Source organism: Glycine max, chromosome 19, assembly GCF_000004515.6.
Source record: "Glycine max cultivar Williams 82 chromosome 19, Glycine_max_v4.0, whole genome shotgun sequence".
Lineage (NCBI taxonomy): Eukaryota > Viridiplantae > Streptophyta > Magnoliopsida > Fabales > Fabaceae > Glycine > Glycine max.
In genome coordinates, this window is record NC_038255.2 from 22499892 (window position 1) to 22514071 (window position 14180).

Here is a 14180-nt window from a genome sequence, read left to right on the forward strand (position 1 = left end):
TGCCCAAAGATGGAGAGATCTCGCAGCCTAAGTCGTACCGCCCATGACGGAAAGGGAGATGATCACAATTATGGTAGATACGTTACCCACGTTCTACTATGAAAAGCTGATAGGCTACATGCCAGCTAACTTTGCGGATCTCGTCTTCGCCGGAGAAAGGATTGAATCCGGGCTACGAAAAGGCAAGTTTGAATATGCTGCCAATATGGCCCCCAACAACAACAGAAGAGCCCCAGCAGTGGGCGCAAGGAAAAAGGAAGGAGACGCCCACGCGGTCACCACCGCCCCAACATGGATGAAAGCACCCCAAAATATCCAAAGCTCATACCAGCCCAATCCCCCAAATTTTTTTATCCGAGCCGGGAATTCCCTCCCGACTCAAGTAAAAGGACCACCCGCGGCAGAAAGAGCGTCGGCCCAACGCACAGCTCCAGTCGCGCCCCGGCCAGTTAATAATGCAGCCCCGGCGCGACTTATAAGTATGCACAGCACCCGAAAGACAACTTCCCTCCTATTCCCATGGCATACTCCGAGTTATGGCCTTCATTATTGGAGAATCACTTGGTGGTGGCCATACCCGGGAAAGTTCTCCAGCCACCCTACCCCAAGTGGTATGATCTGGGTGCCAAGTGTGTGTATCACAGTGGAGTTCCCGGACACAATATTGACTCCTGCATCCCGTTCAAGTATAAGGTGCAACATCTGATTAGTGCCGGCTGGCTGGCGTTTTAGGAAGAAGGCCCAAATGTTAAAACCAACCCGCTAGCTAATCATGGAGGTGCTAGCGTGAACGCCGTCGAAGAGTACGGGCCACCACGGACAAGGAGGTTAGGAGATGTGACTACTTCTAGACGTTTCATCTATCAATCGCTGCAAGCGGCGTGCATGGTCCCTCGAGGTGGAGATGAAAGGGATGAATGTTTGTTTCACCTTGGGGAGTCGCATGACATGGAAACCTGTCCCGTGGTGAAAGAATTGCTTCAGCGGCTCATGGATTGCGGGCAGCTTGAAGTGTTCATAGGAGGGAAGGAAGAACCACAAATTTGCATGCAGTCGGAAGAGAAGAAGGTTCCTTTAACCCCCAAGGCCCTAGTGATATGTTTTACTAGGAAAGGGACCGGCTCCACACCCATATACCCCCGGACGGCACCCAAGCCAACGCCATTTGCATATCAAAGTAATAAGGCCGTTCCGTGGAATTATACCCCTCCCGTATCCAGCGAAAGAGTTGCAACCGACGTTGACTCCCCATCAGCTAAGGTAACCAACATCACCGGCCTCAGTGGCGTAACCCGCAGTGGTCGGGTGTTCGCTTCCCCTCAGCCAGCGGATTTGCCCTCTAAAGGGAAGGCGCCCATGGTCCAAGAGCCCACAGACATAGCTACCCCCTCGAAGGAAGTAGATCCTCCCATGGCAAAAGGAGCCGAAAGGAAAGAGGGACTTCAAGGAAAAACCGTGACTTTGGAAGAGGCCCATGAGTTCCTCCGCCTCATCCAACAAAGCGAGTTTAAGGTAGTCGAGCAACTGAATAAAACTCCAGCAAGGATCTCTTTGCTTGAACTACTCATAAACTCCGAGCCTCATCGTGCGTTGTTGATGAAGGTTCTTAACGATGCCCATGTAGCACATGATATCTCAGTGGAGGGTTTCGAAGGCATCGTTAATCATATAACCACCAACAACTACATCGCGTTTGCGGAAGAAGAGATTCCCGTTGAGGGGAGAGGACATAACAAGGCTCTACATGTGTCGGTGAGATGTATGGATCACGTTGTCGCAAAGGTACTTATTGACAATGGATCGAGTTTAAATGTGATGCCGAAGACCACTTTGGAAAAGCTTCCTTTTAGTGCGTCACATTTAAAGCCGAGCTCGATGGTGGTGCAAGCCTTTGATGGTACTCGGCGGGAAGTAATGGGGGAAATCGACATTCCCATTCAGATAGGCCCCCACACTTGCAATGTGGTGTTTCAAGTAATGGATATAAATCCTGCCTATAGCTGCCTCTTGGGAAGACCGTGGATTCATGCCTTGGGAGTGGTCCCTTCAACGCTTCACCAGAAATTGAAGTTTGTAGTGGGTGGACTTTTAGTGATAGTGTCGGGTGAAGAGGACATGTTAGTGAGCTGCCCTTCCTCCGCACCGTACGTAGAAGCGGCGGAAGAATCGTTGGAAACGGCTTTCCAATCCTTTGAGGTGGTGAGCTGCGCCTCTGTGGAACCAAGTCCGTCGCTACCTTCTCTCTCCAACGCGGCCATAATGGTGGCGCGTGTTATGCTCAGGAATGGATTTAAGCCCGGAATGGGTTTAGGCAAGGATTGCCTCGGGAATGCTGACGTGGTCGATATCAAAGGAAATCCATACAAGTATGGATTAGGGTACGAACCCGGGATGCCGGGGAGGAGGAACGTGCCGTCAAGGTTTCGGGCGGATAGGGTATGGCTCGGCCGTATTAGCCAGTGTTTCACCAGCGCTGGAATGGTGTCTGAGGAGGAGGTGGCCGCAATAGAAGAGGAGTTCCCTCAAGACCCACCAAGTTTTGTGCAACCGTGCCACCCCGATTCCCAAGTGGGGAACTGGCGCGTGATAAGCCAGTCAGAAGTCTATACCGCTGATTCAATGTAATTAGAGCCTATAGATTTCCTTTCTCTTTTGTTTTGTGAAACCTACCTTATTAAATAAACAAAGAGATCTTGTTTCATCTGTTCTTGCAGTACCACCCTTTCTCATATCATTTTGCATGTTTTTGTTTCTTTTGCCTTGTTTGGTATAGATATGAGGGTCGATTCATTGAGGATCCTAACAACGAGGGTTTGACGATCGATTTCGATCAAGATATAAGCCAAACGATAAACGAGGAAGAGGAAGAGGACGTCCTGTCACCAGAGTTGGAGAGGTTGGTCGCTCAGGAAGAACGTGAGATGAAGCCTCACCAAGAAGAAACCGATTTGGTAAACTTGGGGACCCTGGAGGAAAATAAAGAGGTAAAGGTAGGAACCGGTATGACTGCGCCTATCCGCCAAGGTTTGATAATCCTTCTTGAAGAGTATCAAGATGTCTTTGCGTGGTCGTATCAAGACATGCCCGGTTTGGATTCCGACATTGTGCAGCATAAGTTGCCGTTGAATCCTGGATCTTCCCCGGTTAAGCAAAAGTTATGAAGAATGAAACCCGAGATGTCCTTAAAAATTAAAGAAGAAGTAAGGAAGCAGTTTGATGCAGGTTTCTTAGCTGTGGCGCGGTACCCGGAGTGGGTGGCCAACATTGTCCCAGTCCCAAAAAAGGACGGCAAGGTTCGAATGTGTGTAGACTACCGGGACTTGAACCGGGCCAGTCCAAAGGACAATTTTCCTCTGCCACACATTGACATATTGGTAGATAATACAGCCAAATTCGCCCTTTTCTCATTTATGGATGGTTTCTCGGGGTATAATCAAATAAAGATGGCGCCCGAAGATGTAGAGAAGACCACTTTCGTCACCCTATGGGGGACATTCTGCTATAAAGTGATGGCCTTCGGGTTGAAAAACGTCGGGGCAACCTATCAGCGTGCCATGGTGGCGTTGTTCCATGACATGATGCATAAGGAAATAGAGGTCTACGTGGATGACATGATTGCCAAGTCTCGGACTGAGGACGAACACCTTGTCAATCTGCGTAAGCTGTTTGGAAGATTGCGGAAATACCAATTAAAACTGAACCCAACCAAGTGCACCTTTGGGGTGAAGTCAGGGAAGCTGCTAGGATTTATCGTAAGTCAGAAAGGGATAGAGATAGATCCCGAGAAAGTGAAGGCTATCCTTGAAATGCCAGAACCATGCACGGAGAAGCAGGTTCGGGGATTTTTGGGCAGGTTGAATTATATCGCGAGATTTATCTCCCAGCTCACCCCTACCTGTGAACCCATTTTTAAGCTGTTACGTAAGAACCAAGCGGTCCTATGGAACAGTGACTGCCAAGAGGCTTTCGAGAAGATCAAACAGAGTCTCGCGAATCCCCCGGTACTCATGCCACCTGTAACGGGAAGACCCCTTTTCCTGTACATGACCGTGTTGGACGAGTCTATGGGGTGCGTGTTGGGTCAGCATGATGATTTTGGAAAAAAGGAGCAAGCCATCTACTATCTAAGCAAGAAGTTTACCGCATGTGAGATGAACTACTCAATGTTGGAAAGGACGTGTTGTGCTCTGGTATGGGCATCACATCGGCTTAGGTAGTACATGCTCAGCCATACCACGTGGCTTATTTCCAAAATGGATCCCGTAAAATACATCTTTGAAAAACCGGCCCTCACGGGACAAATCGCCAGGTGGCAAGTACTATTGTCTGAATTTGATATCGTTTACGTCACCCAAAAGGCGGTAAAGGGAAGCGCCTAGGCGGATTATTTGGCCTAGCAACCCCTTCAGGATTATCGGCCGATGCACCCCGAGTTCCCAGATGAAGATATCATGACCCTGTTTGAAGAGAAGCGGACGCATGAGGACCTAGACAAATGGATTGTTTGCTTCGATGGGGCATCAAATGCTTTGGGCCACGGAGTAGGGGCGGTCCTTGTATCCCCGGATGATCAGTGTATCCCTTTCACGACTAGGCTAGGTTTTAATTGTACCAACAATATGGCCGAGTACGAAGCGTGCGCCCTCGAGGTTCAGGCGGCCATTGATTTTGATGTAAAACTACTCAAGGTGTATGGAGACTCAGCTTTGGTGATACACCAGTTGAAAGGAGAATGGGAAACTAGGGATTCGAAGTTGATACCCTATCAAACTCACATCTTGAGGTTAGCCATGTACTTTGACGACATTTCCTTTCACCACATACCTCGGGAAGAGAATCAAATGGCAGATGCACTAGCCACCCTGGCATCCATGTTTCAACTTGCCCCACACGGGGATTTGCCATACATCGAATTCAAATCTCAAGGCAGGCCGGCATATTGTTATGCAATAGAGGAAGAGCGGGATGGGAAACCGTGGTATTTCGACATCAAGCAGTATGTCGAGAACAAGGAATACCCACCAGGGATTTCTGACAATGACAAAAGGATGTTGAGGAGATTGGCTACTGGTTTCTTTGTAAGTGGTACTATCCTGTACAAACGAAACCACGACATGACCCTCCTACGATGCGTAGATGCCAAGGAGGCAAACTTCATGATCGAGGAGATTCACGAGGGTTCCTTTGGGACACATGCCAATGGGCATGCCATGGCCAGAAAAATCCTTAGGGCCGGTTATTACTGGCTCACCATGGAAAGTGATTGCTGCGCTCATGTAAGGAAGTGTCATAAATGTCAGGCATACGCAGACAACATTAATGTTCCGCCACATCCTCTGAATGTTATGTCCACCCCTTGGCCTTTTTCCATGTGGGGAATAGATGTCATTGGGGCCATCGAACCCAAAGCGTTGAATGGTCACCGATTCATTCTTGTGGCGATAGATTACTTCACCAAATGGGTCGAAGCAGCTTCTTATACTAACGTCACAAGGAATGTGGTAGTTAGATTCATAAAGAAGGAGTTGATTTGTCGATACGGGCTCCCCAGGAAGATCATTACTGACAATGGCACCAATCTGAACAATAAGATGATGCAGGAGATGTGCGAAGACTTCAAGATCTAGCATCATAACTCTACCCCTTATCGGCCAAAGATGAATGGGGCTGTAGAGGCTGCGAATAAGAATATTAAGAAGATTGTTCAAAAGATGACGGTGTCATACAAGGATTGGCATGAGATGTTTCCTTTCGCCCTACACGGATACAGAACCTCGGTACGAACTTCTACTGGGGCAACGCCGTATTCTTTGGTTTATGGGATGGAGGCAGTACTCCCATTTGAGGTAGAAGTTCCTTCTCAGAGGATAATGGCGGAGTCAGGCCTAGAAGAGTCAGAATGGGCTCAAGCACGCTACGACCAACTTAACTTAATTGAAGGTAAGCGTTTGGCCACCATGAGCCATGGGCGTTTGTATCAACGAAGGATAAAGAACGCGTTCGACAAGAAGGTACGCCCGTGCAAGTTCAACGAGGGGGACCTCGTGCTGAAGAAGATGTCCCACGCTGTTAAAGATAATCGAGGCAAGTGGGCCCCGAATTATAAAGGACCTTTTGTTGTGAAAAGAGCTTTTTCTGGGGGTGCTCTGATACTCACCCACATGGATGGCGAGGAATTGCCTTCGCCCGTGAACTCCGATGTAGTTAAACAATATTACGCTTAAAGTCTGGGGCAATCGAGAGGACCGTCACACGTTTTTATTTCTGAGTATTTCTCGTTCCTTTTGGTTTCCTCTAGGGATTCCCATTCACTGTATTTGTCTCGTTTCTTTGAAAAGAAAAGATGGGCGGGGTTTTAGTCCCCCCCTTTGATGTTTCAAACTTTGTGTTTTAGATTTTTTATAAGCACGAGCCCTCTCCGCTCAGTGTATGGGGTGCCCCAAATGTTTATTTTAAAATTGAACCTAACCAGCCTTCACTAAAATAAAATCATCGCATTAGCAACATTCATACATGCACATGCACATGCACATGCATATCTTGTGATAGCAAAGAGTAGAATCGTCTTAGGCCACGGTCCGAAGTCAAGACAAATCAATGGCAGAAATCAACCAAGGTAAGACGATGACCGGTCACGATTGGCCGCGTATTTTTGTTTCCTATTTGCAGGTACATAGGAACGGATGCAAGTGGGGATGGGGTCATGACCGACCAATCGTTGCCCTTTCCCGGCGCTAAACGAGCAGAGAACGTCGCTGCAAGGCAGCCCAGTATCCTTTGTGTTTGCAGTTTCTTTTACTATTTGTTTGTTTTAAATAAGTAATCGACGCCTAATTCTAACTTAAGTAGGTTCAAGTTAGGCAAACGCTAGCCCATAAGGGAGGAGGGGACATGGTTAATGTTCCCCTCAAAAAAAAAAAAAAGTAGCAGGTTAGCTCGCCTGGGTGAGCAACCCCTGCACTCAAAATATAAAAAACGAAGGAGGGGCACGTTTTTGTATCCAAAAACTCCCCCCCCCCCTTCATTCAAGAAAGAAAGAACACGAAGGCTTGCGGTTTCTTGCTCCCCTAAGCCTTTTGATCGCGTTTTGCTTTCGTTTTTGGTATTTCAATTCACTCCAACAAGTAAGTATTCCATCCTTGGTGTTTTTGCTTTCCATTGATGTGCTTTCTTCATCTTTTGGTGCCTTAAATTGGGAGAACATGCTTATATTTGTGAGGCAGTTTTTGGTTTGCTTGGGTGCTTGTTTTCTTGAATTGAGGATTTGGATGAAAAGGCCTTAGGCCTAGGTTGTATTCTGAAGCAATGGGGCATGCCACATTGCTCCCTTTCTCTTGCAATTTATGTCCAAACATGCGCCCACCAAGTGCTCGGTGAAATGCCCCAATGATGAATGAATATGATTTTGCAAAATTGGGGTGATGGGGCTGTTTTCTATATGTAGAGACAACATAGGAAAGTCAAAATAGATGCCCAAATGCAATCCCAAGCTTAGGAGCCTAAACTTGTAGCTTCCATGCAAGGAAACATGTTTATAGCTAGGAATCCAAAATTTGGTTTTAGGATTAGAAAAGCATTAAAATAGGGACTTGTTTGTAAGAATTTGGGCTGCCCCACGATTGGCATTTTGCACCTAAGTAACATGGGAGATGTTTTTCAAGGGTGTGTAGATATATGTGTAAATATATATGGCATAAAAATGTGTTGCAAAGTGTGTGAATATATGGCATAAAAATACCTTGCAAAGTGAATGAATAGTAAATAATGCATTTCAAAATATGTATATTTGTGGATAAGTAGCATAAGAAGTCTTTCAAAAATGTACCCGTGCCAAAGATGGCACGAGAATGCTTCCCAAATGAATATATGATGTGGAATTGCCCCTCAAGTGTAGATTAGATGGCATGAAAGTCCCTTTTGAGTGCAAAAGTGTGTGCATAATGTAATTAGCTTTCCGACATGCATATAAATGAAATGAGTGAAACAACAAAATTTGTATGTTGATAAAATACTTCAAATGTGTGCGGGTAGTTTGTGGTAGTAAAATAGTTATGATAGGAACATATGTAATTTTGGCACAATACCTTGAGCATGCGTGTAAGTATTTTTTCCGAAAATAAAATATATATGTGTGGTAACTAGAATGTTTTGAATATCCTTGTATGTTGATGTAAATAATAGGGTATTTTCTACACATGCGTGTGTGCATGAATGGATCATATGAGTTTAGTCTAAATTAGAGGGATTGGCATGACATTTTTTGCGTTAAGATAAGCATTATCTTGTAAAACTAACTTCTGAATGTTTGTTCTCGCAGGAAATGGCCCCGAGGAAACTTGCCTCAAAGAGATCCACGAAGGATAAGGCGGTCGAAGGAACTAGTTCCGCTCCCGAGTATGACAGTCACCGCTTTAGGAGCGCTGTACACCAGCAGCGCTTCGAGGCCATCAAGGGATGATCATTTCTTCGGGAGCGACGCGTCCAGCTCAGGGACGACGAGTATACTGATTTCCAGGAAGAGATAGGTCATCGGCGGTGGGCATCACTGGTTACCCCCATGGCCAAGTTCGATCCAGAAATAGTCCTCGAATTTTATGCCAATGCTTGGCCAACAGAGGAGGGCGTGCGTGATATGAGGTCCTGGGTGAGGGGTCAGTGGATCCCGTTTGATGCAGATGCTATCGGCCAGCTCCTGGGATATCCTTTAGTGCTGGAAGAGGGCCAGGAGTGCGAGTATGGCCAGAGGAGGAACCGGTCCGATGGGTTCGATGAGGAGGCCATCGCCCAGTTGATATGTATACCGGGGCAAGATTTTGCCCGGACTGCTGCCGGGAGACGGGTGCGGATCATGCGCACCAACATGACCACCCTGACTCAGATATGGATGACCTTGCTGCTCAGCAACATCCTGCCCACCGATCATAATTCCGATCTCCCCCTACCGAAGTGTCAGCTGGTGTACGCCATCCTGACGCGGATGAGTATCCATGTGGCTCAGTTAATCGCTGATGCCATCTATATTTTTGCAGGTATGGCGCCTACCAGGCACCCTCTGGACCCGGATAAGTCCAACAGGGCCCTGGGATTTCCCGCCTTGATCACAAGACTCTGCCAGTCGTTCGACGTCCCCGTCGCACCTAGCATGGTGATTCGGTCGCCCATCACCTGAGCTTTTATTGAGAAGTATTGCACGCTGAGACAGGTCCAGGGTGATGCACCACAGGCCGCGGATGCGCCGCCACCTCATCAGGCTGGTCCAGCCGGATCATTTGATACGGAGCAGTATTTGCGGCATTTGGTTCGCTAGCAGGCGGCCAACCACCGGGCACATGTACAGACCCATGATTGTCTTTATCAGATGAGTCTCAGCCTGCAGAGCCAGGGCTTTACTTCTTTTCCGTGCCCTACTCCGGACCAGTTCAGGGCAGAGGTCGCATGGCCTGGAGATTGGCCTGAGGCCCAGGCAGGAGAGGCACCAGCAGAGGCTCCCGATGAGGCAGATGAGGCCCGCGAGGACGAAGAGATGACCGATTTACTAGATTTCTTAGGAGGGAGCGGGGCCACATGATTGGGAGATCTCTTGATCCATATTTCTTTTTCCATTTTTTTTTTCTGTTACATATCATCTTATTTTGTGTTTGACTAAGGGACTGACGTTTGTTTCATGTTTTGACTTTTGTTTTGTACATACATATCATTTGAGTTGTTACGTCGGTACTTGTTTCGTTGTTGTCAATAGTGTTTGTTGATATCCCGGAACCGTGTAGAGTTTTTTTTATTTAGGAACGTCGTTCTAAAAAATAAAATGAACCAAAAATCCTAATAAAAAGAAAGAAAGAAGCGCTGTGAATAAAAGTCATGTTCATAATGAAAAGAAAAAGGTTTTTATTTATATATATGTAGAAAAAAATGTGTATAGAAGGATTCTTGTATGTAAATGATGCGTGGAAAAGAATTCTTGTGTGTGTGAGCAACGAGTGTATATGAAGAAACTTTTGTGAACTATAAGTGTGTGTTGGAAAAAATGAAAAAAATCTTTGAGTGTAAATAGGGTTTGTGTATAGACCGTGTGACGTAAAAAGAAGAGTTCTAATGTGTGTAAAGAGGCAGTTTGTCATATAGATGTACAAAGAAAAGTTTTCCTCATAAAGAACCACAAGTGTATAGTTTTAGTGAACATGTATAAAAATAAAACAAAAAAAGGTAAAAAGAAAGAAAGACCGCGAAGGTCGACATGTTATAATTGAGAAGTATAAATCATTCGTAAAGAGCAAACGCATCTTTTGGAAACAAGGGACTGATGCTAAGAGTTTATTTTCCGGAATGAACCGAGATAAGGGTGGATGAATTCATTGAACTGATGAAAGAACATAACTTGGAAACGTTGGGTCTGTCTGTGTAAATTCCCAACCGTAGTATCACAATGCCATAAAAGGGATGCTTGAGGGCCCACCTGGCTGTAGCCATGACTAATTTTGCACGTTATTTTCAAATCATCATCATCACGTGTGCCTTATGGAATAATGCGGAAGATCGGGCCACGAGCGACCCCTTGACACCCAAATTTGCCTCGCCCCAGATATCAAGATTGGGGTTCCCACGATAAAAGACCCATTAAAACACAACCTTGGACTTTTTTGAACCTTGGCCTATCAAAAGAATCCTCCTCCTTTCCTCGAAGCAACAGACAGTGAAACCTTCTCAAGGGAGAGCGAATGGAATGCTAAAACCCAATTTCCCAAAGAAAGGGATGGGGAAGGAAAAGTGAAGAGAAAGAGAAGGAAGAAATGGAAAGGAAGAGAAGAAAAAGATGAAAATAAAGAAAAGAACAAAAGAAAGAAAAGGAAGGATTCCCGATCAAAGATCGAAAGGAAACGAAAAGGAAAAAAAGCAATTCTCGATCAATGAAAGAAAGAGGATAGAAAGTCCCCAAAGCCAGATTGCCACTCAGAATCATTCTTGATTGGCAATATCCCATCCCACATGAACAAAAAGGAAAAGACCGAAACACCCAGCTTCCTCTCCAAAAACGCTGACCTCGAGAAAATCCTATTGGCCCGTGATCGTACGTTTGATCTATGATTCGATAGGAAGTCGCGTGCAAAATAGAGTCATGGTGCAGTTATTGGTTTGGGAATAGGATAAGACACTTGCCTTGTGATTTTTATACACCATGAGTGATTTATTTTCAGCTTAGCCCCATGTTTCCCCTGCGTGTTCATTTGAAAGCTAGAAGTTGATGTCCTACCCTTCATTCTCGGTTGCAAGGAAGATTACCCTTTGCACAAGTATATTGTTTCTCTAAGATGTGGTGCTCTCGCGAGTGATTTATTTTTCTTTGCAAAAAGCATGTTATCCTTTTAGGTGGAAAAACCCGGTGGACCGTTCAGTCCCGCCAACATCCTTTTCCGGAGCCACATGAATGTTATTGCTTAGGGCTGTTCATGTGTCCTCCACTTTTGAGTTTGGAGCTGTGTTCCATGATTGCCTAAGAGAGGACCCTCAAGGCAATCCTCCATTCTCATCCTTTTCCGGAGCCGCATGAATGAATTGTGTTGTCATTCATGTGTCCTCCATTTTCGAGTCTGGAGCTGTGTTCCATGATTGCCTAAGAGATGACCCTCAAGGCAATCCTCCATTCTCGTCCTTTTCCGGAGCCATATGAATGTTATTGCTTAGGGCTGTTCATGTGTCCTCCACTTTTGAGTTTGGAGTTGTGTTCCATGATTGCCTAAGAGAGGACCCTCAAGGCAATCCTCCATTCTCGTCCTTTTCCGGAGCCACATGAATGTTATTGCTTAGGGCTGTTCATGTGTCCTCCACTTTTGAGTTTGGAGTTGTGTTCCATGATTGCCTAAGAGAGGACCCTCAAGGCAATCCTCCATTCTCATCCTTTTCCGGAGCTGCATGAATGTTCTTGCTTAGGGCTGTTCATGTGTCCTCCACTTTCGAGTTTGGGGCTGTGTTCCATGATTGCCTAAGAGAGGACCCTCAAGGCAATCCTCCATACTCCACCTTTGTTCGGAGCACCATGAATGTCATTGCCTAGCGCTGTTCATGTGTTCTCCATTATCAAGTGCGAAGCTTCTGGTGACTGGGAAGCACGTTATTCTGTTGTTTTCCAGATCGGTTCCTTCGCCAAGTATGTGTATATGTGTATATCTGTATTATATTCGTTGTTCTGGTTGTTGTTTGTATTTTGTTTTGTGTAGAAGAAAAAAAAGAAGAAGTAGAGATGAGAGTCGTCATCGCGAAAAGGGCAGGACGGACGAAATCAGTGTCCTATCTTTGCTTTCCTCTTATCTCTGATGAGAGGTAAGTAAAGAGGGGCAACTGTCATACCCTAATTTCGTCCGGGGATTATTACTTGATGACATGCAATCTTTGGTTAGCCGCTTTGAGATACTTGGCGTCCTTTGTTGCACAATAAATGAAGTCTCGAGACGTCTCAGAAATCTAAAGGAAACAGGCTTGCGCGATCCGTGAAATTCCGTAATGTGGCGGAAGTCGAAAAGAGATGTTTTTGCGCAATCCGTAAGTTTCCGTAACTTCTTCGAAAGCTAAAAAAGAGTAAATATATAATTCGTAAGGGTTCGTAACCTTGCGGAAGAAAAAATAAGTATCGTTACGAAATTCGTAAAGTTTCGTAACGTTACGGAAAAAGAATTACAAAAAAATAGAAAAGAGGGGTGCATTTAGTAAATAGGGGGGTGTAAATAGCAATCTGGCCCACTTGGGCCCTCCAGAAGATTCCTCCAGAAGGCTGATGCTTATGGAGGAAGCAACCCTGCTCGCCTGGGCGAGCTGGGCGGCAAGCTTCTCCCCTATTTTGCTATAAATCGGGGGAGAAGTGAAGAAGGAAAGGGTTCAGTCCCTTAGGCACTTCTCTCTCTTTCGAATTTGCTGAGGAAAATTATTTTCGTGAAGAAAATCCAAGCCGAGGCGCTTCCGTAACGTTTCCGTGAGTAATTACGCGAAGATTCTCGACCGTTCTTCAAAGATTCATCATTCGTTCTTCATTTTCTTCAGTCTTCAACAGGTAAGTACCTCAAACCAAGCTTTTCAATTCATTATATGTACCCGTGGTGGTCCACATTGTGTTTCATGTATTTTCATTTACTTTTTATACCCCCTTTTGACGTGCTTAAGCCATTTATTTAAGTCATTTCTCGCCTAATCTAAAAATAAAATAAATTTCCACCGATCGTTTGAATTGTATCATCCGTTACTTTCGTTTGAAATGAATTCCGACCATTCGGTCGTGCCGTAACCACGTTGGAAATCAAAAAAGAGGTAAAATAATAATATAATAATCCAAAAATATTTTTTAGTAAAATGAAGCACAAAAAATCAATCGGACGTTTTCTCTTTGGGATTTCTCATTCTTAATTGAATTGACTAAATAACTAAAGTGAAACTAAGGCTAAAATCAACTCGCCTAGTCAAGCTCGTCCACAAAAAAATAAGGTTTTGAAAGTTTATCATTTCAGTTTCTTACCAAGTAAAATGGATCATTTTTAAGGTCCAACGCCTTAAAATGATCACCCTTCAAAGTAAAAGAATCACTTGTTTCACGCATAAGTAAGAACTACGTAGGTCTGATTTCCTCTCCAAAGGAGGGTACGTAGGAGCAAAAGCCCCACTTTTGTCGACCTTAAAAAATAAAAAGAAATAAAAGTTAAGGTAACACAATTTCTACAATTCTAAAAAATAGGCTGTTGTCTTTCGAGACAAACGTAAGAGGTGCTAATACCTTCCTCAAGCGTAAATACAACTCCCGAACTTAGAATTTTCATTTTGACCGGTTGTCTTCGGTTTTCCCGATGTTTTCCACAAATAAACGTTGGTGGCGACTCCGCGCATCTTTCCTCCTTTGGAAAGCGCACCCGTGAGCCTCACCCTCGCTCGCCCGCAAGGGCACGTTGCGACACATACCTCTGCTGGATGCAATAAAGCAAATTCCAAAATATGCCAAATTCTTGAAGGAGCTGTGCACTAATAAGATGAAGCTTAAAGGAAGTGAACGAATTAGCATGGGCAGAAATGTCTCCGCATTGATTGGTAAATCTGTTCCCCAAATTCCTGAAAAATGTAAAGATCCAGGTTCATTCAGCATACCTTGTATTATAGGGAATAGTAAGTTCGAGAATGCCATGCTAGATTTAGGAGCTTCTGTTAGT